General features: G+C 43.0%; 1 long non-coding RNA gene across 1 annotated transcript; it reads left to right on the top strand.

Moving 5' to 3' along the window:
* The first annotated feature begins 12,026 nt into the window (after positions 1-12,026).
* LOC125620374 lies at positions 12,027-23,753 on the top strand. Its single transcript, XR_007351991.1, has 2 exons — positions 12,027-16,840; positions 19,176-23,753. It is a non-coding gene; the product is annotated as an uncharacterized LOC125620374 (long non-coding RNA).
* The last annotated feature ends 295 nt before the right edge of the window (positions 23,754-24,048 follow it).

Here is a 24,048-nt window from a genome sequence, read left to right as displayed (position 1 = left end):
GAGAGGGGGGGGGGGACCGGAAGCAGAGGGGGAGGGGGAGAGAGAGAGAAGGAAAAAGAGGTGAGAAAATCAATTTAGATTATGTGTTCTTCCAGCTTTGGCCCAAATAGGGAGCATCATGGATAGTGGAGGTATTACCAAGGGTAGAAGGGACTCTTGTCCTTCATCTCATTTGAGACTCTACTGAATTGATTGCCCTTCTGGGGTATGGCCACATTCACATGGTGTGGCCCGGCAGAGAAATAACTCAAGGTTTAGCTTTCTCGAGCCCACCTTATTTCCAGTGAGGTGTAAGGAACCCCTAAAAGAGCAGGAGTCTATCTGGAAAGCATTACCAGTGGGAGTTGTCATGGTTGGGCAGGGTCAAGGTAGCTTATAGTGAGGGCTGCATGGTAGACCACCTGGGGCAGGCTAAGCAGGAGACATAGCAAGGAGAATGGAGTGTAGACCCAACAGAGGAGTCCAAAGGACCAGAAAGAGCTGGTGTGAGGGGCCCAGCCAGGCAACCAGTGGGAGAAAGCCTGGACTATCTGACTCTCATACAGATACATACATTGGCTGTGAATCCCTTTAGGGCAGCAGCGCTGGATGGCTCAGGGATTCCCACTCAACCTTGCTATAACAGCCAGAGGAATATTATTCTTCACCTGCCATGAAGTCACGTAAGCTCCACCTCTCCTCTTAGAACCAGATGTCATCTTGGAGAGGAGCCAGGAAGGGAATAGAAGACTGGATGTGTCTGAGAGACTAAACCTTTATTTCCCCTTTGAGAGTAAACATTCTTTGAAGGGACCATTTAAATTATGGTGTTATACTGAGGTTCAAACCTGATTAGCCATTGAGGGAATCAGATTGCATTTGTGAATATTTTCAAAAATCAAATCCACTCTCAGAGGACAAAGATTAGCTAGTTTTGAAAGACTTCAAAAAATATGCTAATATATGACACCCATCCAAATGTATCCACCCAAATGTAAATGAAAACAATTATCCTATACGTTTGTCTTTGGAATTTGTAAACATTGGAAAAATATAGAAATTTACTGGTTAGTAGGAAAAAAGTCATGGGCAAATCAGGTTCAGGAAGCACAATTAACAAGAAGGCTGAAGAATGTGCAAGTATCAGGTGGAGGAGGGAGGAGGACCATCCTTTCCCCTCCCTTCAATCTACTAAGAAGGCACCTTGCTGTTTGCAGGCCTGAGCTGTGGGCAGTGGAGGTGGAGACTCTAATTATTCCATGGAATTTATATTGACTGCATCAAGACATTTAGAAAATAGTATATGGAATATGGAATATTTTTCCCTAAAATTATATAAATATGAGCTCATGAGCACTGTCCTAGTTTTCATCTACAGACATTGGAGGAATTTTCCCTATTGAAAAATATTTCAAAGGCTGACAGGAGATACAAATAAAAGAACGCAACTCGTGAGTGTGACTTGTTCACCACACCAGTACATACAGGGCAATTCCTATGGACTACTGTTAACTGAAAAGGCAATACATAGATTTATGAAATAAGACCCAACTATGTGAAAACATTAAGAGAGAAGGGAGGAGGGGATGGCAGAAATAGTAAAAGGTTCATATTGCTTTGCCCTGGAAAGGAAGGCCTAAGGACAATCTTGTCCTCTGACCTCCCCACTGTCCTTCGTTCACACCCATTCTGGGGTCTGGTGGTCTCCATCTCAGAACCATAACAGTTTGGGGGGATATTGGTTTCCTGTATCTCTGATAGTCAGACGTGGTAAGAGAACCATGTCTTTATTTAATTTTCTCCCCCCAGGGCCCAGAATAGGGCCTAGAACACAGTCAGTATAGAATAACGTTAAACATTCGTGAAAGAAAAGAGACGTTATTGAAACAAAAAGCGAATGAAAGAAGTTGAGGTCAAGTGCTTAATCTGAGTCCCTCTCAAAGACAGTCTGCTCAATTTTCCAAATTGCCTCTAGCCCTGCATTACTTCCTGTTGTGCTCATCTTAGTTATTTATACATGATGTGAGGATAAGACCTATAGAATGATAATAATATCAGCTATTATTTACTGGGCACCTACTGTTTGTTGGGCAGGGGTCTGGGCAGGCCTGCACACTCTCTAAAGTACAGCTGGGTCTTGTTACAAGGCAGATTCTGATTCAGCAGGTGTTATGGTTTGGATGTGAGGTGTCCCCCAAAAACTCACATGTGAGAAAATGCAAGAAGGTTTAGCAGAGAAATGATTGGTTTATGAGAGCCTTAACCCAATCTGTGAATTAATCCAGATGTGATGGGATTGACTGAGTGGTAACTGAAGGCAGGTGGGGTGTGGCTGGAGGAGGTGGGTCCCTGGGGGCATGGCTTTGGGATATATATTTTGTATCTGGTGAGTGAAATTTCTCTCTGCTGCCTGATCATCATGTGAGCTGCTTGCCTCTTCCACCATGATGTTCTGCCTCACCTGGACACTGGAGGAATGGAGCCTGCTGTCCATGGACTGAGACCTATGAAACCATGAGCTCTCAAACTTTTCTTCCTTTAAAATTGTTATTGTTAGTTTTTTCTTTTCTTTTCTTTTAATTCACAGCAGCGAGAAAGCTGACTGAAACAGTAGGCCTGAGTGGACCTTAGTTGTTGCATTTCTAAAAGGTGATGCCTATGTTGCTGGTCCCAGGGCACACTCGGAGCAGCAAATGCAAAGGGCTTTAACTCATTTAATTCTTTAACCAATCCAGGGAGGCAAGTCTGTCACTCTTTGCAGTTTGCAGTAAGAAAACTGAGGGTCAGAGCAGGTGAGTGAAGGTCACCCATTTATGAGTGGCATTGACATTTGGACCCCGTGCTGCCTAACTTCAAAGAGGGAGACCTTTCTAAAGGGCCACACTTTGTTCAGAGGTTTCTTTTAGGAACTATCTTTTCACTGATGGACTCTGGAAGGGGAGAGAAAATTATTTGTGTTTCTAAAAATAAGCCTGGGCTGTGTTTTGGCTCTGGAGGAAGGCAGGGTCTGGGAGGGATTACACTTGAGAACACATCCTTTTCCGGAGCATGCTGGCTTGCTCCTCTTTTGGCCCAGGCCTGTGAGTGAGGGGCTCTCAGATCCAGCTGGGGGAGGGCCTGGCTGATCCCTCACTGCTCAGTGGGACAGCACCGGAATGGAAGCTTTAGCCTTAATGGGAAAGACCTGTTTTCAGGAGGAAGCAAAGACAATAACTCACATTTCAAGCACTCACAGGTTCGTTAGCTCATCTTTTTTTTTTTTAGTTCCGGAGATTGAACCCAGGGATGCTTAATCACTGAACCACATCCCCATTTTTATATTGTATTTTGAGACAGGGTCTTGTAAGTTGCTCAAGGCTTTGCTAAGTTACTGAGGCTGGTTTTGAACTTACAATCCTCCTGCCTCAGCCTCCTGAGCTGCTGGATTTGCAGGTGTGCACTATCCCACCCATCTTGTTAGCTCATCTTGACAACTTTCCTGCAAACAGACTTGAGAACTGGTCTTCTGATTCTTCCAAATCCTGTGTGACACTACACTGAGTTCTTTGGGGTTCATGAAAGGAGAGTTTGGGGAAGATCCAAACATACTGCTCTTGGATGGAGGGAAATCCGGAAGCAATTTCCCTGGGTTAATGTAGCCACGCGTGAGCTAATGGTTGCGAGAGATCACTGGACTCTTTAAAAGTATTATACAGTGTGTATAATAATTGTGAGTATACATGTATTTATATAGAATGTGGAGCATCATTATTTATGAATTTCCTATTTGTAAATTTTCCTACTTATGGAAATTTATTTGTAACCCCCAAATCAGTATTCATGGTACATTAATGTGTATGTGTGGTGGAGTGTGCTTGTGTGGGCATGTGGCACTGGAGATCAAACCTAGGGCCTTTTGCATGCTAGGCACACACTTTACCACTGAGCTGTACCCCAGCCCCCATGATGTTTTTCAATCACTTGTGGACATGTCACCTGATACATGCTTTCCTTGCTGAGGTTGAACAAGATGTGGTAACAGTGGCTGCTCCTTAGGGGATCCTCCTTGGCAGAGTTACTTGTACTTCTCCTCCCTGGTCCTTTGGTAAGGATTATGCCCTCTTGCCCAGCATTCTCAATTCTAGAGAGAAGCCACACCTAGATGATTAAGAGGTTAACTGCTAAATAATCTTTCTTCAGATTTATAGAACCTAGAACATCTGGTGACCTTTGTAACACCCCTCTTTAGTCTACTTCTGTGCATCAACTCACACAAAGTATCTAAATTGCTGTAAGGTTTAACTTGCCGGAAAAATAATGTCTGTTTTAAGAAAATGCAGGAAGTAGCCATAGGAGGTCCCTTGTGATGTTTAGCCAGAGGGGGATGATGGACACTGCTCTCAGCATGTGGAGCTCCAGCGCCGCTCCTCCTTTCCCTCCTTATAAAAGCCGTTTGCTTTCCTGAGCCCCCAGGATGGAGCTTTGCAGCTGACAGCCTCTCCATCTTCTTCAGGGCTGACTCTTGAATAAGCCTGATTCCTTCCATCAACTTTTGCCCCCTGAATATTGGCCTTTGAGTGGCAAGCAGCCTGGACCTTCCTCTGGTAGCAGTGATGCTCTGCCTTTTTGTTACAGCTCTTACTGGAGACAAGTGTCCTTATGATCTGTTTAGTGCCACATGGTTCACACTTTGGTGCTTTTTGTTGGTGATCTTGTGGCTTAAAATGGCTCCCAGGAACAATGCCAGAAGAATATAAGAAGACTGTGATGTGCTTTCTGGGAAACAAACAAACAAACATCAATCCCCACCCCTGTGTGCTAGCTTTGTTTAGGTGTGTGTTGCATGACTGTCGGATTTGAGTTCGGTGTTAACGAATCAATGATATCTATTAAATAAGGATCTTTCAACAGAAGCACATAAATCAAGGTTAGACACTCATCAGCTGATGGACATGCTGGGACTAGAAGCTCAGTGGAATCTAACTTGTTTTTTCTGTGGGTGCAATGGCTTGGTAGTCATTTAGTGTTCATGGTGGCTTAATAGAACACAACTTCTGTAAATGACAAGAGCCAAGTACCTATCTTTCAGGGGCACATTGACTGTCAGTTTCTTTCTCCTGTAAGTCTATTCGTTAGTCTTTCTTGGGTGGGCCTTGCTTGTGAACCCTAGGAACCATGGCCAGGGTCAGAGGCAGTGGGGAAGGCCACGTGGGCTAGTACGTGAGTGCAGATTCTTCCTATGAAGCCTTGAGCATCCTTGACTAGGCACCCACCCCTGTCCTTTCCACATCTATAAAGGAGTGCCTCTGCTTCCAGGTGTGGAACAGGTGATGATATGACTCCTAACTTAGGGTTTGTGGTGAGGATTAGGTAAGTTAATGTGTCCTAAGTACTTAGAAAAGAGCCTGGTAAACAGGGCCCGGTCTGGGGTGAGGTGTCTGGAATACAAAAATTTATGGGGACACTTGTGCTGCGCTTGCTTGCTTTCTGTGTCCTAGGTGTCTTATTTCACCCTGTTTCAGCCCTGCTGGCAAATGAAAATTAGTTCTGCTATTGTTCATGGGGAGTCCTGTCTTCTGTCCCTCTGGACAGATTCTGAGGTCACTGTCAGCAACCTGAGTCTACCTGAGTCTTGGCCATCCCTCTGGGTAGGGCATATATGTGCCCTCTCTGGGCTTATGTTCTTTCATCTTTTGAGGGGAGATGCCATCATCCCTAGCATCCTTGACTAGGCACCTACGGGTGAGGGTGGCATGAGGATCACATGGGATAACTGGAGGACAAGCTTGTGTAAACTGTAAAGTACAGGAAAAACAGGAGGTGTGATTACTCATTTGCAATGCCCCTTTCTGGCTTTGTCACCCATCAAGTGCTCTCAACTCGATCTGAACCTGCCAATGGCTTTAGTCTGCATCACCTCTCAGGGAAATGAGTTCCATATGGCTGACCTCATGGGGAGGAAGGAGAACATTATTTGTATTTCTCCAAAAACTACATTTAAAAATCTGATATCCCAGGCTTGGGAATTTACCTGTGGGATCATTTTCATTTTTGAAGGTACTAGCACAATCTTATAGGAAAATTATTTATTTTATCTATTATCTCATGGGCTAGGTAATGTGGTAAGTGCTTCAGGTAAGCCGTTTGTCATCTTATATCAACTCTGCCAAACAGATGTGTTATCCTCATTTCACAATGTGGAAATGTAGGCCAGAGAGATTCAGTAATTTTCCTGGAGTTATAGATAGTCAGTCATGGGCCAGGACTTGAGTCCAAAAGTGAGGGTCAGGGGAGGTGGCAGAAGTGGGTGGTTCCACCACTTGACCTTGGGAGTCACACAGTTGTTTGTGTACCACCTCTATTTTTTAACCTGCTGGCTGACCTTGAACACATTACTTTAAATTCTTTAACTCCTCAATTTTTTTTTCACCTACAAGAATAGTTATTATAAAAACATTTACCTGGTGAGTTGTTGTAAGATACAAATGAATTAATGTCTATCTAGACTTATCACAGTCCGGGCTCAGAGTGAGTCCTCATCAATATTAGTTATTATTTGAGGATAAGGGAAGCAGCTAAAGGCAAGCAGCCTTGGCATGGGGGTAACTACCTTGCATGGTGGGGAGCAGAAATGGTTCGCTTACCAGTGCTCCCAGCCTCCCACTCCCCTGTGCCTGAGAAAGGGCCTGCTGTGGCCAGCTCCCCCCTCCCCACATCCCCTTCCTTCTGAGTCTTTCTGCTCAAGCCCCAGGCCTGGTAGACTGCATTTCCTTTGCCACCTGAGGGCAGGATTTGGTGCTCAGCAAATAGCAGCATCTGTTGCCTTTGTGATTTTGGCCACAGCACACTTTACACCTTGGCATGACAGGGAGAGGCCTTTGGAGCTGGTTGGGTGAGTGGGGAGCACAAATAGGGGCATGGGGCAGCCTGAGTGGAGTGCCTGCTTCCCGAGCAGTGCCAGGAGGAGGTGTCAGGGACAGAGCCAACAGTCGTGACTATTGTAACCCATCCCGTTCAGCTCTAGGAGTGGGGAGCTGCCCATCAGGAGATTCCCGATCATGTGTCCTCTTTCACTGCTCCGTCCCCACTGGAGGTGCCACATCCCACATCCTCAAGCAGAAATTGATCTTACCCTCAGAAGGTCAAGTTGCTCTGTTTGTGTTCCTTGCTTGGGTTTCCTGGCAACATGTGCCTTTGTGGCCTCTTGCCTTCTGGGAGAGAAGTTCCTGGTTCTTGGGCTGCTGTCCATTAGCCCATGGGCTGTCTGCAAGGGAAGGGCATTTTAATAGTTATTTGGCATGTTTTCTGACTCCCAACATTTTTAAAGCAAATTTCTCTATCATTTGGTACTTCCTGTACTCGTTCATTCATTTATTCAACAAATTTGTTGGACACAGATACTAAAATGCCAGCAATACTGTCATCTATGGCACTGATGGAACATTTTATGTTCCAGGAATTGTGCTGAGCACCAGGGAAACGAGCTAATTTCCAGTGAGCTCTGCCACATGGTTGGCACTGGGCTGATCTGGTGAAATACCCTTTCCAGCCTTAAGCCGCCCCTTGAGGTAGGGACTATTATTATTCTCTTCTTACAGACAAGGACCCTGAGCCATAGAAAGGTTAAGTAACTTGCCCCCAAGGATACATAGTTAACAGATCCTGATCTGAATTCACCACGATTCAGAATTTTTTCCCCCCAAACCTAGGCTTGGAACTTCTGTTCTGCCTGCCTATGCTTCTAACGATGTTTTGACATTTAGCTTGGAAAGAGTAATCTCTATTTCAGCTCCATGATTTCCCTTGGATAAATTAATAAAAATAATACAGCTTTAATTATTAAGCACTTGCCAGTAACACCATACCTAAGTGTTGTATATCACAGCTATTCTTATTTTCCTTATGATAATTTGGCAACAGAGGTATTTTTATTATTATGCTTTCCATTTTGCAGAAGGAGTTGAACCTCAGAGAGAGTAAATGACTCTAAGTACTCTCTCAGAATTTCAGTGAGGGCCCAGTCAGAAGATAGAAAGTGCATAGTAATTAAAGTAGGGAAATTTTAATATAAAGAATTATTAACTAGTAATAGGGAAAATTAACTGCCAAAGGGTAAAGTTAGCTGCAAAAAATGCAGGAATAAGCCAGGCACAGTGGCGCATCCCTGTAATCTCAGTGGCTCTGGAGGCTGAGGCAGGAGGATAGCAAGTTCAAAGCCAGCCTTAGCAAAAGCAAGGTGCTAAGCAACTCGGTGAGACCTTGTTTCTAAATAAAATACAAAATAGGGATGGAGATGTGGCTCAGTGGTTTAGTACTCCTGAGTTCAATCCCCAATTACTGCCCCCCCTACCCAAACGCAGAATGCAGGAATAGAGGATTTAGGGAGACATTGTCTATAGGATTGAGGCAAGATAACCCTGCCCCTGGCCCTGATTCAGATCTCAATGGACCTCTTTGGAAGGGGCACAGGTGTAGCCCACTGGATTATGGAAAGGTTTTCTGAGATGCCATAAGTGGGAAACTGGCCCCTGGATGCTGATGAAACTCTGGGGATTTGTCCTCTGGAGGCACGATTATGACTCCTGGGGAACAGCTGCTCTCTGGGAGGCCAGTGACACTGGCTGAGGCCTGCACACCATTCTGTGTGGTGTCATTCTTCACAAGGAGAATGTCACAACATGCTGGTCATTCTTCACTAGGAGAGCAGGAAGAAAGCAAGCAGGTAGAACCAGGAAGGGAAGGTCCTCCCTTCTGTAGAGTCCGGCTACTGCTCTTTAAAGACAGAGCTGAACTTCATGCCTGCTGGTGAAGGAGAGCTTTTCATAGGTTGCAGTTCTAGCATCACAAACAGGGCAATGACAGGTGACAGTGCTGAGAGGCTTTCAATTAAAATTGGCACATCAGGTCTTAGAACCTACTATAATTTAGGATTGTTTGACATTAAAACCCAAATCAGTTCTACTGGAACACTAAAGTGGCCACAATGCTTACCACATAGGGATACTGGCTATAGTAAATAAGATGGTCTATGGGACGTCATGGAAGTTGAGTACTAGCCTGCTTTATCAAACAGAACATGATAAGAAATTTGAGGCACAATCAAGCCACTTTTCTAATTTTCTAGATGACAAAGCCGAGTTTCAGAGAGAAATGATTTAGTTCAGGTCTCAACACTGGCCAGGGAAGGGAATTGATTGATCCCGGACCGCCTGAATCCTATTTCATTTCAAACTCTACCACATCAAATTCGACAGGTTAATTAGGGCTAAAGTGGGGGCAGAGTAGTTCCACATGAAATTATGTAACACTGGCTGCTCTGGCACTTGGTCGCGCAATCCCAAGACTTTGTTTTATTTATAAGGAGAAAAGGTCATTTTGACCAGCTAAAGTTTTCCCTTAAAGATCGAGTTTGTGTTTTTATTTTATTAATGAATTTGCAATATGTGAGAGGCCACGTTGGTTAATAATCCTAACCTTCTGACATGGAGAGGGTATAGAAATAAATATTCCATTGCCATAAAAACAATACCTTCTCGGACTCCTCATTTCCATTCACAGTTTCCTCCTGTTACTGGTTGTGGATCTGGTGGCAATATTCCAGTCTGAGTCACCTGGGAAGGCTGTAGTAGTCTCTTTCTCAGCTCTTCTAGGACTTTCCACTTGTGGGTTTCTCTTTTCATCTTCATGTCATCTTAGGGGATTGCATCCATCAGCATGGTTTCAGTGGTATCCTCCCAACTGGTAGTTGCCACGTTGCCATCTCTGGGTCAGGCCTCTTTGACCACCTTCAGACCTCCTTATGCTCTATGGGGCATGTCTACCTACCTGTCTCTGGGCACCTCAAACCTGGCAGGCCCTCCCACAATGAGTTCACCATCTCCTTCCACCAGCTGCTCCTGCTGCTAGTCACCTGTGGTGGCATCTCTGTTCACCAAATTGGTCAGGCAGAAAATCTGCTTGAGACTCTTGCTACTTCCTAATGCACATTGAATTTTTATTCCCACTGCCTGACAGGGCCCACAGGCCCTGTCTGAGCCAGTCCCCACTGACCTCTCCCATTCATATGGTCCCACTTTTCCTTTTATTCATTTCCTTACATCTTCATTTACACTTTCAAAAGCTTTTTTTTTTTTGCCCCAAGGTGTTCATACCAACTGTTTTCTTTGTCTGATGTATTCATCCCCTGACTCCTTCTGTCTGGTTAATCCCTTCTCATCCATCAGGTCTCAGCTCAGATTTCAAGTCTTCAGGGATCCCTCACGAATGACACTTGCCCTGTTGTAATTAGGACTTTCCTGTTATTCCCTCTCATGCCACTTGTCCCGATTTGTAATTGCATATTCATCAATGTGCCTGCATGATTAATTACCTTCACTGCTTCTCTTCAGAACACAGGGCTCCTGGCCAGTTTTGCTCCCCATCAAGTCCCTAATACCTGCGCAGTGGGCCTGCCCTACAGTGGTGTTCCGTAAATAGAAGTCAATGGGAAGTAATCTATGGTCACATATAACTCTACCTTTCTTTTCACTTTTCAAGTAAAGATGACTCTCAACTTCCTGTAACATTACCCCCTGTGTCTCTCTCAGGTTGCTTCCTTTCTCGACATCTTTACTTCCATTTCCATAGTGTGGGCCTCCCTGATTTCTCACTGGTGCTATGAAAGCACATTTCCACTTGGTCACCACAACACAATTCTTGCTTTCTATGCAGCTGTTAAAAGATCTGTAAGAATAAAAATCCATAAGTATCACTATGTTGCCCCCAAACTCTCAGTTTCTTCTCATAACTTCATGAAATATAGCCAGTATCATCCCTAAGGCCTTTCTGGTCTTTCAAAGTTAGTCTTATGTTTCTCCAACTTCATTTTCCTTTACTCTTTGCACATATCTATTTCTTCCATCTAAGCTCTGTAAGAACAAGGACAGTGTTTTGCTCACTGCTGTATCTACATTGTAGATGTGTTAGTTACTCATGACTGTACCACCAACTGTCCCCAAATACTTAAGGGCCTAGAATAACAACAACCACTTCTACTGGTGAGATCTCACTCACCTGGATGAGTCTGCCAGCCTGAGCTTGACTTGGCTCATTTGGACAGGGCTGGCTCCTGTATCTACTGTGGACTAGCTGGCAGGCTGACCAGGTACTAGCTGGTTAGGGTGACATTGGCTGGGAAGACTCAACTTGCTGCCTGTGGCTTCTTATCTTCCCGGTTAGCCCAGACTCCCTGGATGGTATGTGTGTGATAGGGACACAGTGAGGTATCCAGGAAAGGGAGTGGGAATAGGCAAGTGTTTTCTCAAACCTCTGCTTATGTCAAGTTTGCTACAGTCCCATTGGCCAGAGGAAGTGACGTGGCTAAGTCCAGGGCCTGAATGGAGAAGACTAAAGTTGCCAAGCAAGGGCTGGAGATAGATAGAAAATCCATTATTTGGGACAACTAACACAGTCAATCAACCACAACCTAAATCAGTTCCTGACACATAGTAGGTGTGAAAAAAATACTTTTTGAATGAATGTGATACTTTTGGAACATCCTGAATAGGCAGTCTTTTCCTTAGTCATACCAGAATACAGGCCAACCCTTAATTTATGGTACTCAATCTGTAGGTCATAAACAGACCTTGGGTGTCCACAGATAACCTGAAATTGTTGGTAATATTTTGTGTGATTGCACATAGATGTGTTTTTCTGAAAGATTGTGTCCATATTTTTCACAGGATTCTCGAAGAGGCTCACCTTGACCCCTAGGGTGGAAAATCACTTTTAAAAATAAATATGTTTTTGCAATTTTTCTGTCCTTGTATATGATGTTTCCTTTGCAGATAGATCCTTACCTCCCATAGATAGGCTAGCTCCTATTCATCCTTCAATGACATATGGGGCTAGTTTTTGTTTGTTGGACCATATAAAACATCCTTCAATGAATAAACTTAAATTAAAGATGATGGCTTCATAGTAAATTATAAAAAGTGCAAAGATATGGTGGGAAATTATTTTGAAAAATGAAAAAAAATATTATCATCTTTATTCTGTCTTATATGACAGTAAGTTGAGATTGCATTACAATTACATGTAAATGTTCAGAATGAACCAGGAATGAATTGAATGTTGGTTTCTTTGGTATAGTTTTCCTGATAATATCATATCTTAGCACAAAATGCATTCTTGACCTTTGACCTTTGCAGCATGGTCAAAAAACAGGGTAATTTGTGCAAATATAATAGAACCTTATTAAATTTTCTCGAGCTTTGTTTATATTAGAAGTGTTCTCCTTTGAAGCTCTTATGGCATTAACCTTTTTGATTTTCTTGTCTTCAAGGACTGAAGAGTCTAACTACTATCTAACATGTCTTGTATTAGTTTTTTCATTGTCTCTGTGACCAAAAGACCTGATGAAAACAACTTAAAGGGAAAAAGTTAATTTTGACTCAGGATTTCAGAGGTCTCAGTGCATGGAAAGATGGCTGACTCTATAGCTCTGGACCCGAGGTGAAGCAGAATGTGTGGCTGAAGCTGCTTAGGACATGGCAACCAGGAAGAGAGAGAGAGAGAGAGAGAGAGAGAGAGAGAGAGAGAGAGAGAGAGAGATGTCTCCACTCACCAAAGACAAAATATAAACCTCAAATGCACACCCTGATGACCTACTTCCTGTGTCATACTATACCTGCCTATATAGTTGCCACCCAGTTAATCCATATTAGTGAATTAAGCCACTGAGTAGGTTAGACCTCATAAAATCTCATCAATTCATCTCCGAACATTCTTGTATTGCCTCTCACGTGGAGAGAGGAGGCCATCTCATATCTAAACCATAGCACATATCTAACTTGGCCATTTTTCATATGCTAATGAGTCTAATACTTCCAAATGATTATTTATTGATGACTTTGTTTATGATATACACAGTTCTTTTACATCACTTTCATTGACTTTATGACATTCAGTACTTTTTGCAAATTGCAGTATTACTTTGTAGGCCATTTGCATTACATGTCCCTATATTATCAGAAGTGGTACATTTGGCCAGAAGGAGAAAAAAATGACTTTTTTTTTTCAGACTACACAGTTGAGGAGCAGAGCTGGAGTAAAGATTGTTTTCTTTCTTTAGCTCCAGGCTCTTTCCCTCAATTTATAAATGAGGAAAGTGAAGCTCAGAGAGAGGAAAGCTCTTGCTCAGAGGCACATCTGTAGGTTGGTGATAGGACTAAAACTAGTCCTTAGGCACCCCAATTCCCTGTTTACCCTCTATTCCACATTTTTTGCTCAGACTTGGTATCATACAGCTATTGCTTTAGAAAAGAAAAATTAATTTCATATGAAATTATTTAAAAGCATCCAGATTCTGACTGAGTTGCATAACCCTAATCTGCCATTTGATTTACAAGTGTATTTTTTTTAGTCTTTTAGATGTCCTGTGATACATTTATTTAATTACTGAATTGGCAGCATGCAGTTACTCAAAATTCATCTGATTCATCAAAGTTTCGACACTCTTTGACACAGGGAATATATTAGATTGAGATTTCATTGTCTTAAAATAGCCACAAAATTGACATGTGATCAGCAAGGAGACATGTCTGTGTAGAAGCCAGGTTTTCTGATTCCAAGAAGTGCCGTGTCCAAACTTACATTCTTTATTAAAGAAAGTTATGTATTCTGCTTATTAACAAGATAGTTATAAAGAGGTGGTACTTGCTATGTCCCTTTGCATGCACTAACACGTCTAGTCCTTACAATTGTCCTGTGAGGTAGGTATTGTATCATTCCCATTTTACAAACAGATGCATTCACAAGGGAATAGATTGATAATGTTAAATATTCATGTTTTCCAGTTTTTTAAAAAGGTTTATTTCTACTTTTAACCCTTGAATCATCTACTCCCTATCAAGCCCTTTGAATGCCAAGACATTATTATGCCATCATGACAGTGACTTAGGAGGTAGGCAGTTCCAGCCTGGTTCAGTAGTTCAATAAACAAACAAACACCACCCAACCTCTTTCCATCCTCCTCCTCTTCTTCAGCATACTGACTCTTGTTATCAGGCTTGTTGTCTCATGATTTAGGTAGTACAGACTCAACTTTAGGCCTCGGATGGCTATTTTCAAAGGCAAGAAGACAAGGAAGAATTAGAGGTGCCACAATATCTTCTCTCTCTATTTCTTTCTATCAGGGAAGAACACTTTTCTCAGAAGCCATCCAGTACATTTTTCCTTCTATGTCACTGAGTCAAACAAGATCACATGACCACATCTAGTTGCAAGAAAGCCTGGAAAAAAGAGACCTTGTATTTTTAGCTCCCCCCTCTCTCTCCATGTGTGTGTGTGTGTGTGTGTGTGTGTATGTGTGTGTTTGTGTGTGTGTGTGTGTGTGTGTGTAGCCATCCCCATGAACAAATGGAAAGGAAATGGCTCTTGGGCAGCCGACCAATAGTTTCTATCATACATAGTAAATTGTTAGTGGATAATTATCTCTAAATGTGGTCTCCTGTGGGTAATCTGAGAAGTCCCATTTGTTTAATACTCATAAAAACCTTGGAAGTTTGTTGAGTTAAGTGGTAGAAGGAAAAGAGCTCTACATAGTTACTTTGAACATGGAGATGTGATAATGCTACGATCTACCCATGCATAGTGCATTGGGATTCTTCCACCATGTATCATGACCATCCTTCCTCTGAGGCTTTTGAATGAATACATGAGTACTGCATCTTGCCTTTCCCTTATCCTGAAGTTTGTTTTAGGTGAAGAGAGGATAAAATCACTATAAGTCATTCTCAGAACAAAATGATATTCATTTTCTAGAATGAGATTAGTGATGAGACAAGCTACCTCTGAGACTGGGTTCTTCCCAGGACCAGAGAAGCAAGAGCAGGTATTAAAGAGGGTCTTAATATTACCATTGAGGGAGGGGTATCTGAGGTCACTTCTGGAACCTGGCCCTTCCTTCCTGGGAAAATGCTCCAAGTATTGTCAGCTTCTCCTGGGAGCCTTCACGGAGGGAGAACTCTCAGTGGACTCATCCTCAGAAACTTTAAAACAGATGTTTGCTTGTGGAGGTAAATGTTTTCCCTTCTGTTTATTTTCAAAGATCAGCAGGTAGCAAGGACTGCAAGGTCAACTCTCTTGCTTGCCTGATTTGGAGGCCACTTCACCATCAGTCTCCAGGACTAGCATGCCCATTGATACTCCTGTCTGCTTCTCTGATGGGCACCATGTTTCTTTTTGGGGCAGGGGGATCTGGTGGGTGGAAGATGGAGTCCCCTCCAGGGCTCAGTTCTCACTTTATGAGGTAGAGACAGCAAAATGCAGTATGCTCTGCAGAGTTACCACCTTCTGGCTCCTAGAGTTAAACCCAGGTGTGGCAAGGGGAGCAGGAGCACTTGACCAGGAGGAGCTGGCACTCCTGGAACAGCCTGGTAGAAGAGTCAGGCTCACACCTCCAAGTCCAGTGCCTTGGCTCATCTCATGTGAAGAGAAGAAAAGATTACCACTGAGCTTCTTCCTTATGCAAGACACTGTTTTTATTTGTATCATTTTTATTTGTAGACACATATGAAGATCAAAAGTATAATGTGCATGTCCATGACCACAGAGTTTGGAGGTGGTGAAGCCAACTCTCAATTTCCAGATCTGCATCTCTCTGAAGTCTCTATCTCCTTGCTCAATAAACTCAGCTCAGAAGACAGGGCTCGCTTTCCCAGTACTCTGGGTGAGAACCTGTCATGTTTTAATTTTTTTGCAGGAACTGAGGTAAGGGGAGATCAAATGATTGTGGCTTTTCCCACCACCACAATCCTGATGTGAAAGGGGCCCAGAGAAGAGAAACTCCTTGTATCCTTTTGGTTCAGTTCAACATTTTCTGAGCATTCACTGGTAGAGATGCATACTGCCTGGACTTTGATCATGAGGAGGACACAGTAACATTCTGTCATTGAATCTGGCACTTCCCTGAGAGGGTTTTTCAAGGTTCATTGTGTGGGCCTCAAAATTCTCTGGGGGAGTCTGTAAGAATCCAGGTCTTCCAGGGCTCTAGCCCAGACTTAACAAGTCTCTGGGGGCAGGGATAGGGGCTAAGAATCTGCATTTAATCAGCCCCTCTGGTGAGTCTAATGTTTACTGGAGTTGAGGATCTTCCTGTTTTTGGACACTGTGGAGAGAGAAAATGCTCAACTGCTGTTATTTCTCCTCCAGGCCAGAGCAGGAAGATATCACAAAGGACAGACTTGGAGAAGGGAGTTTGGGGACTTCACTATTAGCACACTGGCATAGTGCCTACTATCCATGCCCTTTCAGGATACCAAGAAAATGTTTAGGGTTAGAGAAAATATATTAATTTTTTTCTGACATCAGCAGAAAAATTTAAAATTTTCAGAGGCTATGGAAATCTATTAAATTTTGACTAAAATAGAAAAGAAAATCTTAAGAGGAATTTAAAGTTATACCAATAATATTTTTTAATATTGATACTATTATGGTGAGAGGGGCCCACAAAGACAAAAGTGTGTAGAGCCTCGGGAGACAAGGCAGTGTGTGGTGGGCTTGCTGTGGCCAGGTCATGAGGCACAAGGCTGGGGAGTCAAAGGGAGGCTCAAAATCCTTTTGAAATCCTCATTAGTGGGGCTTTGGAAGGGTTTGTGTGAGCCTGACATTAGGCAGAGGGGTTAGGAAGCACAAGACCTAGGATTCAGAATCAAGAGCACTTGGTAAGAACTGGTTGGATAGGGAGTTGAGGACAAAGGACACACCAAAGATGCCTCAATTAAGTGATTAGTGCTTTGATTAATATCCCTTAACTAGCATAACTCTTCACTCACATTACACTTCCTGTAGATTACACTGGCTTCCAAACTCGGGATCCCCAGGTTGTGTGGACCTTGTTGAGGTTGGTCTTTTTCCTTTTCTGCATATTATCATTACCTTCAGGGCTTAGGACGGCCATTCTTGACCTGCCCCACCCTTATCATATTACTTAGAATAATGCTTTCTCCTATGATGACAATGACAACAATAATATCGACAACAAATCCCCTCCTCCAGTTTCTTTTCCCCTTACCTAATAATCCAATGTGGGTGTTCCTGGTGGGTGGGTTGCTTTCTACCAGGTGGGGAGTCAGGGACTGGGTCCTCTTCTGCTTGTGGATCTGCAGACCTCTCTTCAATGGGTCTTCTCATTTAGTTTGTCATCTTCGTTTTGCAAATGAAAAAGCTAAAGCTCCAACAAGTGGCCAACTTCCAGGGCCTTGGAGTCCTCTGTAGTTAGCCAGGACCTGATAATGACACTGATCACTTGTCCTCCTGTTCTATTGTAGATCCTAGCTCCCCAGACCCACCTGGACTTAAGGGGACTGGGGGTCATAGTCTAGTTAGGCAGCTGCTTCCTATGACGTCTCCATACCATGGAAGGACAAGCACTGATTTTGGTACAGCCATCCATGTCCTAGGACTATTTCCAGTCTTAATAATGAACTTGTAAAGATTCCACAACAAGTACCTTTTCCTTGTTGTGGGGTGCTGGGGATCAAACTCAGGGCCTTACACAAGCTAGGTTAAGCACGACTACTGAATCCCACCCTAACCCTTTTCATTAGATTTTGAGGTAGAGTCTTATAAAGTTGCCCAGGCTGGCCTTGAACTTGTTATCCTCCTGCCTCAGCCTCCCTAGTGGCTGGGGTTACAGACATGTGCCACCACACCCTGACCTAATAAGTACCTTTTAAAGAGCTCATAGCCTATTAGCCATACCAATCACTATGAAATAGGATAAACAAGGGACACAGTGGTGCATGTTAGGTTGAACCATATGGAATTACTGTTTTGTAGATCAAAAGCAGCCAAATTTTGGTGGTTTCATGTGATTCAACCTAATAATACATTAGGGAAGTGCTTCCAAATAGCTTTCTTAGAAGTTTAGTTCATAACTTTGGGAGAATACTGCATAACTCTACTCTTGGGGAAGATTCAAATACACTTTAGCCAATTTCAAGCACTGAGAAATTCTTTATTCAAGAAAATCCTGTGTAGTTTAGTTTCTTTAATCAGTGATTTCCTAAGCAATCATCATTTAATCTGTGATTTCCAGGCTAATTTGTGCATAGAAATTGTTTTCCCCAAATGCCCCTCTAACTCTCATAGAATCTTCTACTTTAGGCACTTTGGGAAACTTTACATGGAACCACAAGGGAATCCATTTGTAAATCTTTCTATACAGCAGGAAGAAAGAGTGTTCTTTCTGCAAAAGTGCATATTAGGGACATTGGTGAACATGATCAACATTTGTTGAGTGAACGAATGACTTTGAATTAGTCACGTTTCTTGAGCTTTTTTTATCTGCAAGATTAAGATGACTAATTAAATGAGAAGACATACTTAAAAGATCTCAGGAAGGGGCTACTATGCACTACCCCTTTCTTCTGTTAGCATCCCTGAGATTGAAGGAGGCAGCCACTTACCACGTGGAGGACACTGCCTCTCAGCAGCCCTGTGGGGATGGCTTTGGTCTGGATGTGGGAATACTTTGAAGCCCAGCGTTTTGAGAGCTCAGCGTTTTATCTGAGCCTGGAAGAATTACTTTTATGTGTTAAAGGAAGAAGAAAATAAAAAGTAACATCCTCATGTTGACACAAAACGGTCGCCCCATGATTCTGGGCTAGAGCTGGGGGTGCAGAGAGGGGGCCTGGGTGGGGTTTGGCGAGTAAGCGACCAAGCTGAAAAGTCCACGTGGAACCACTTTTCCATGGTCTAATCTGGGAACCGGAATGCTGTGAGCATGGAGTGGAGTTATGGCTCTGGTTAGAGGATTGATTCACCGGGGCCAGCGTGGCCTCTGGCAGAGCCTCGGCCACATCTGTCCTCCCCCTGCTCTGACCTCCCTCTGGCAGCCTAGCCTCCAGGTCTGGCAGAACCCCCAGAACAGATCTTTCTCCTGGCCCCCAGCAAGGCTGTTCATGGACTTCCAAACATGTGCAGCTGGTTTGGCCATCTGGGCTGAGGCCCCCTGTGAGGTGGGCTTTGCTAAGAATGGGTCTTCCTTTACCCTGAACATTTTCATCGCCTCCAGCTGAGTCCATTTACCTGATTCTTCTGCACGACCCCCACCTCCAGGACTCTTTCCAACACTGAGAGGGAGCGGCAGAGTCCTTATTTGGGACTGGATACTGTGACTGTTTTCCACATTGTTGTGTGCCTCGTGCCTCTTACACATGTCCTCTTTCCAGCAGGCTGAGTGATGGATTCCAGAACCAGGAAGACCAGGTTTTAATCTTGACTTGGCCATGTGGGAGCCATGGAACCTTGGACAGATACTCTAATATTTGCATCTCAATTTCTTCTTCTGTATATTGGGGATACACAGAATTATTACAATTGTTTCATTTGTTATTCAACCTTCACACGTTCGTTGAGGGCATTATTTTACATGCCAGGCACTAAAGACACAGAGAGGAACTACAACTCATCCCCACATCAAGTAGGTAATATTTTTTTTAGATAAAAAAACAACGTGAAATCACCAAGCCAAAGATTAAGCACCCAGAATATAGTGGAAATAAAGGACTTTTAAGTTCAGAGACACTGTTGATTCCCAGCACCGGAATTGAAGGTTCTGGGCAGGTTCTCATATGTTCCGGTCATCAGCTCCTTCATGTGTACAATAAGCTTTAACTAGATGATTTTTTTGTTGTTGTTGGCATTTTATTATTGTGTAAACTTATCAATTTAGAAATTAAAAAAATAAATTAGTGGCTTTAGTAATTAGTGCCATAAAATTAAACCAAATGGGTACCTGGAGGCACTTAGGATTCTATCCTGGATACTTTGTATCAAAGACATTTTGAAGGGTCCTGGTACTCCTGGGGAAAAGCCTGAGTTTTATATCTATAGACTTGGAATCCAGTCCTAGTGCTACCACTTAACTGGCTGAGTATCTCTGAGCCAGTCATCTGAATCTCTTGAGTTACCATTGCCCATGATAAAATTTGGAGAAAAATATACTTTGCAGTGTTGTGAGCATTAGAGATTGCAGCCAGGTGCAGTGGTACATACCTATGGTCCCAGCAACCTGGGAGGCTGAGGCAGGAGGATCAATCACTAAGCCCAGGAGTTTAGGGCCATCATAGGTGACATATTGCAACCTTTTTTCTTAAAAAAAAAATAAAAGAAATTAGAGACTGCTTCGGTGAATGCCTGACAGTCATTCCTCACTATTACATGGTCTGTGATCTGGCAGACTGTCCCTTGATGGCAGGTTCTGCATCTGTTTCTTTGGTCTCTGTAGGGCTTCGTACAGGACCAGGCAGGGAACAGAATTTCAGTGTCTACTGAATGAATGAACAAATGAGTATTTTTATTACTATACTTCGTAACCTGGTCCTTAAAGGGGGTAGTATTATTTTCCTCTATTGCAGGTGGTATATAATGGGGAAATGGAGAGAATTTTAGACTAAGATGCAGGCCTGAGATGAGTTGTATAGTGTTCATTGTAACTATAAGGCTCTGGGAAAGTTGTGGTACATCTTGAACCTTTAGCACCAACGTTTCTTCACATGCAAATTGTCCTGCTGCCTTGCTGGGTTCCCAGGAAGTCCATAGACTTTGCAGCTGTGAGACTACTTGGTCAGGTCTAAAATGCCACCTACGTGTAAAGGATCATTGTTGCCAACAGTGCGTTTGCAAGGGGTTATGAAGCTTTTGGCATCTGCCATTGGCACTGGCTTGGAGGAGGGTCAGATGGCCCAGTGCTCATGCACATAAACTCCTAGGATTATATGTGCTGGGAACACTATCAAGAGTCATCAGTTGCTTCTCTTTGTCCCCAAGGAAGCAAATGTACATGGGTGTTACTGAAGCATTTACAACAACGCAAGGAGGCTTCTAGAACACTGTAGAGCAATATTAATGTTTGTTCAGAGCTTTGTAGTTTGCGTGTCATCCTTATACATATTATCTCACTCACTTAATCTTCTTTAGGAGTCTGGGTTTGGGCATCATTCCTGATTTACAGGTGAGGAAAATGAAGTCTAGAGAAATGTGCAGAAAGACACAAGAAGGCAGGGGCAGATCAGCCCATGCTTTCTGACTCTGGGTCTGACTCTTGCCCCTTCCTTGATAATATTTAGAAAATAAAAGGTCCATATCTGATTTATCTTGATATTCTCCAGGGAACTTAGCCCTAGCTGGGGACTTAGTGGGTTTTTAATAGATGCTAGAATCACAGAAGCAAAGAGTACAGGTTTTGGATTAAGACAGACATGTATTCAAATCCTGTGCAGCCACAGACTGGCTGTGTGGAGCTGAGCAAGGTACTTCAGCTCTTCTGATTCCTCATTTGTCAAGGGCTGGGGGTGCGTTTTCTGCCTGGGGCTGCTGTGAGCATCAGTGGAGGGTCACACATAAAGCATTGACTACTCCACCTGCCACACCTAATATACTTCAGTTCATGAAAGCTCTAAAAACTGGCTATTAAAGCCTTTCATTTGGGTGGAATGAATGGAGGACGATTGTGAGAACTTGCTTCTCTTTTGTTGCCTTCTACCTTTCTCTCCAATACTCATTTATTTTTAAAATTCATTTGGGCAGATAAAGGTGATGGGCTCACATGCCTCTGACTCATTCACTCCTAAGCCAGTAGGCTTTGTGTGGTCAGGGGCCTTCGACAGGCTCCCTCCTCTGTGGCTTTAGCTTTTGTGTCCCTGCAGAGATCTGCTTTGCCCCAATCCAGATAAACTCCCATATCAAATCCAAAACAGTGGACTTGCCTAAACTCACTTGGACAGAGGAAGGTAATAAATCCCCTACTCTCTGTGCAAAGTACACTATCTCTTAGATTGCTGGCATTCAGGTACTGACTGTGCAACTTATATGCTCCTCTGCTTCATTTGGGTTTCACAAAGGAACTACTAATATACCCATTTTAAAGATGGGGAAAATAAGTCGCAGAGAGTCATTTATTGAATTTTAACCATGTGTCAAATACTGTGTTAGGTGTTCTGTTTGCTTTACTTTTAATTTTCATAGAGAATTTGGAGATGTAGCAACTGAGGCTTAGGGATGTCAAGTGATTTGTCCAAAAGTCACATCAGGCATTTGTTAGTTTAAAAGTTTGTATTGTTATTATATATAAATTATAATGCAGATGTGCCTTACATGAGCTCAAGTGCAAGACACAGAGGTCTTACACACTGCAGGACAAATCATTTGTGCATAGTAAGCATTAATTATCACAATTGGAGCTCATTCCTGGAAAGGACAGGGAGTACATGTTCTATTTGTCTCAAAGAACAGGCCCTTGATCAAGGTTCTGGCATTCTCTTTGGCCCCAGATGGATGAGGAAACTCTGGCTGAAAGTGCTTATTTCTTTTTTCCAGTTTTTTTTTTTTTTTCCCCTGGACCTAGCAAGAAGACACCTGCAAAGTGTCCACATGCTAAAAACTGTAAGCTGGGGAAGCACTGACAGCACAGGCCCAATGACTCCTGGTTGCCTTGTAGCCTGTGACTCCTCCTGACCTTCAGAGGCACCAGGACCCAGACCATTGGATCAGAAGAGCTCTCAAGATCATATAGTACAAGCCCCTCTTTGGATGAACATGCTGGGGAGGTCCAAGAAGAGGCTAAGCTTGCATAACAAGTTAGTAACAGTGCCAGGTTTGGGCCCTATATCTAAGTCCTAACTCAAGGTTTTTTTTCTACATTCTCTAGGGAGGCTGTCAGATTAAACCTATCTCCTCAATCAGTACTGCTTTATTGGAGTCTTAACTTGTTCGTTCACTCTGCAGACAGATATTGAGCATCTGCTGTGCATCATCATCGTCAGACTGGTGTAGGAGGCTGGGTGAGGGGGATACAGAGATGAACTAGATCTTATCCCTTCTTTGAAGCACAAGCTATGGGGTGAGGGAAGCAGATAGGGAGGGAATAATCCTCACCTGATATAAAAAAGAAGGTATTGGAGTTCATAGGAGGAAGAATTCACAGGAGGACAGGAGAACCAGACGGTGCTGTATGGTCATACATTGCCATTCATTCATTCATTCTAGAAACATTCTCTGGAAGAAGGAAGCCTATATGTGTATATTGACCACTCTGTTTGCCAGGTAAAATGTTTTAAGTTTTTGCATACATTGTCTGGTGTAAGATAATAAAGAGACAAGGTAATAGAATGATTATAAACTTAATTGTCAGACAAATTTGGGTTTAAATCATGGTGCCACTATATTTTTAACTCTGGGACAAATCCAAAATTAACTTCTCTGAGCCTTATCTGCCAAATGGGGATAATAATAGAAGGCTTGTCATGAGAATTAAGAGATGAAGTTTCTAAAATCATTCCACATATGGATTGGAATTGAGGAGGCTCTAAATAAAAACTCTGGCTCCCTTCCCTTTCTGTATCCTAGAGGATTTTTTGTTGTTGTTGTTGATTTTATTTATTCATTTTGTTGAGAACATTTTTTAAAGAGACAAATTATTCCCTATAATAGCCTCTAGAGTTGGACTGAATTTTCTGAAAAAGGGAGAGCTAATTTAGTATACACTCTTGAAAGTTTGCTTACTGAATCTCTCAGGACCAAAGGGTCCACATACTCTTTCTCTCCTGTCCCTAGCTGGACTTAACTCATTGGCTGCATCAAAGAATTCTCTGTCTTGGAAGGTGTGATGGCCTATCTCTTGGGATCTGTGCTTTCATTTTCTATGGAGCTGGGAGATGAAGGCTTGAGTGAAGCCACAGGAGGTCATGCCAGAAAGGTCTGTCCTACCTAGGATTCCCATTTAGGGAACTATGGAGCTGAATTGTGACCTTCAAAAAAAAAAAAAAACCAAAAAACAAAACACTGAGGAGAGGGAGGATGGAGGAGTAGAGAGAGAAAGCATGGCCCAGAAGTCCCCCAGCACCAGATTTAAAAACTGGAAAACTTTTCAGCCAGGTGATTAGCAAAGGAACCTCACTGAAACACAATACAGAACTGTAATTAAAAACAAAATGGAGCTACGGAAAGGAGGTAACTTGAGCATAAGAAACAGCACCCTAGGTCAGCTCCCGCTGCCATCAGAGCAGAGTGGGGAGTGGGGAGCACAGACAATGAAATGTGTAGCCT

This window comes from Marmota marmota, unplaced genomic scaffold (assembly GCF_001458135.2).
Source record: "Marmota marmota marmota unplaced genomic scaffold, marMar, whole genome shotgun sequence".
Lineage (NCBI taxonomy): Eukaryota > Metazoa > Chordata > Mammalia > Rodentia > Sciuridae > Marmota > Marmota marmota.
This window is presented reverse-complemented; position numbering and strand designations above follow the sequence as displayed.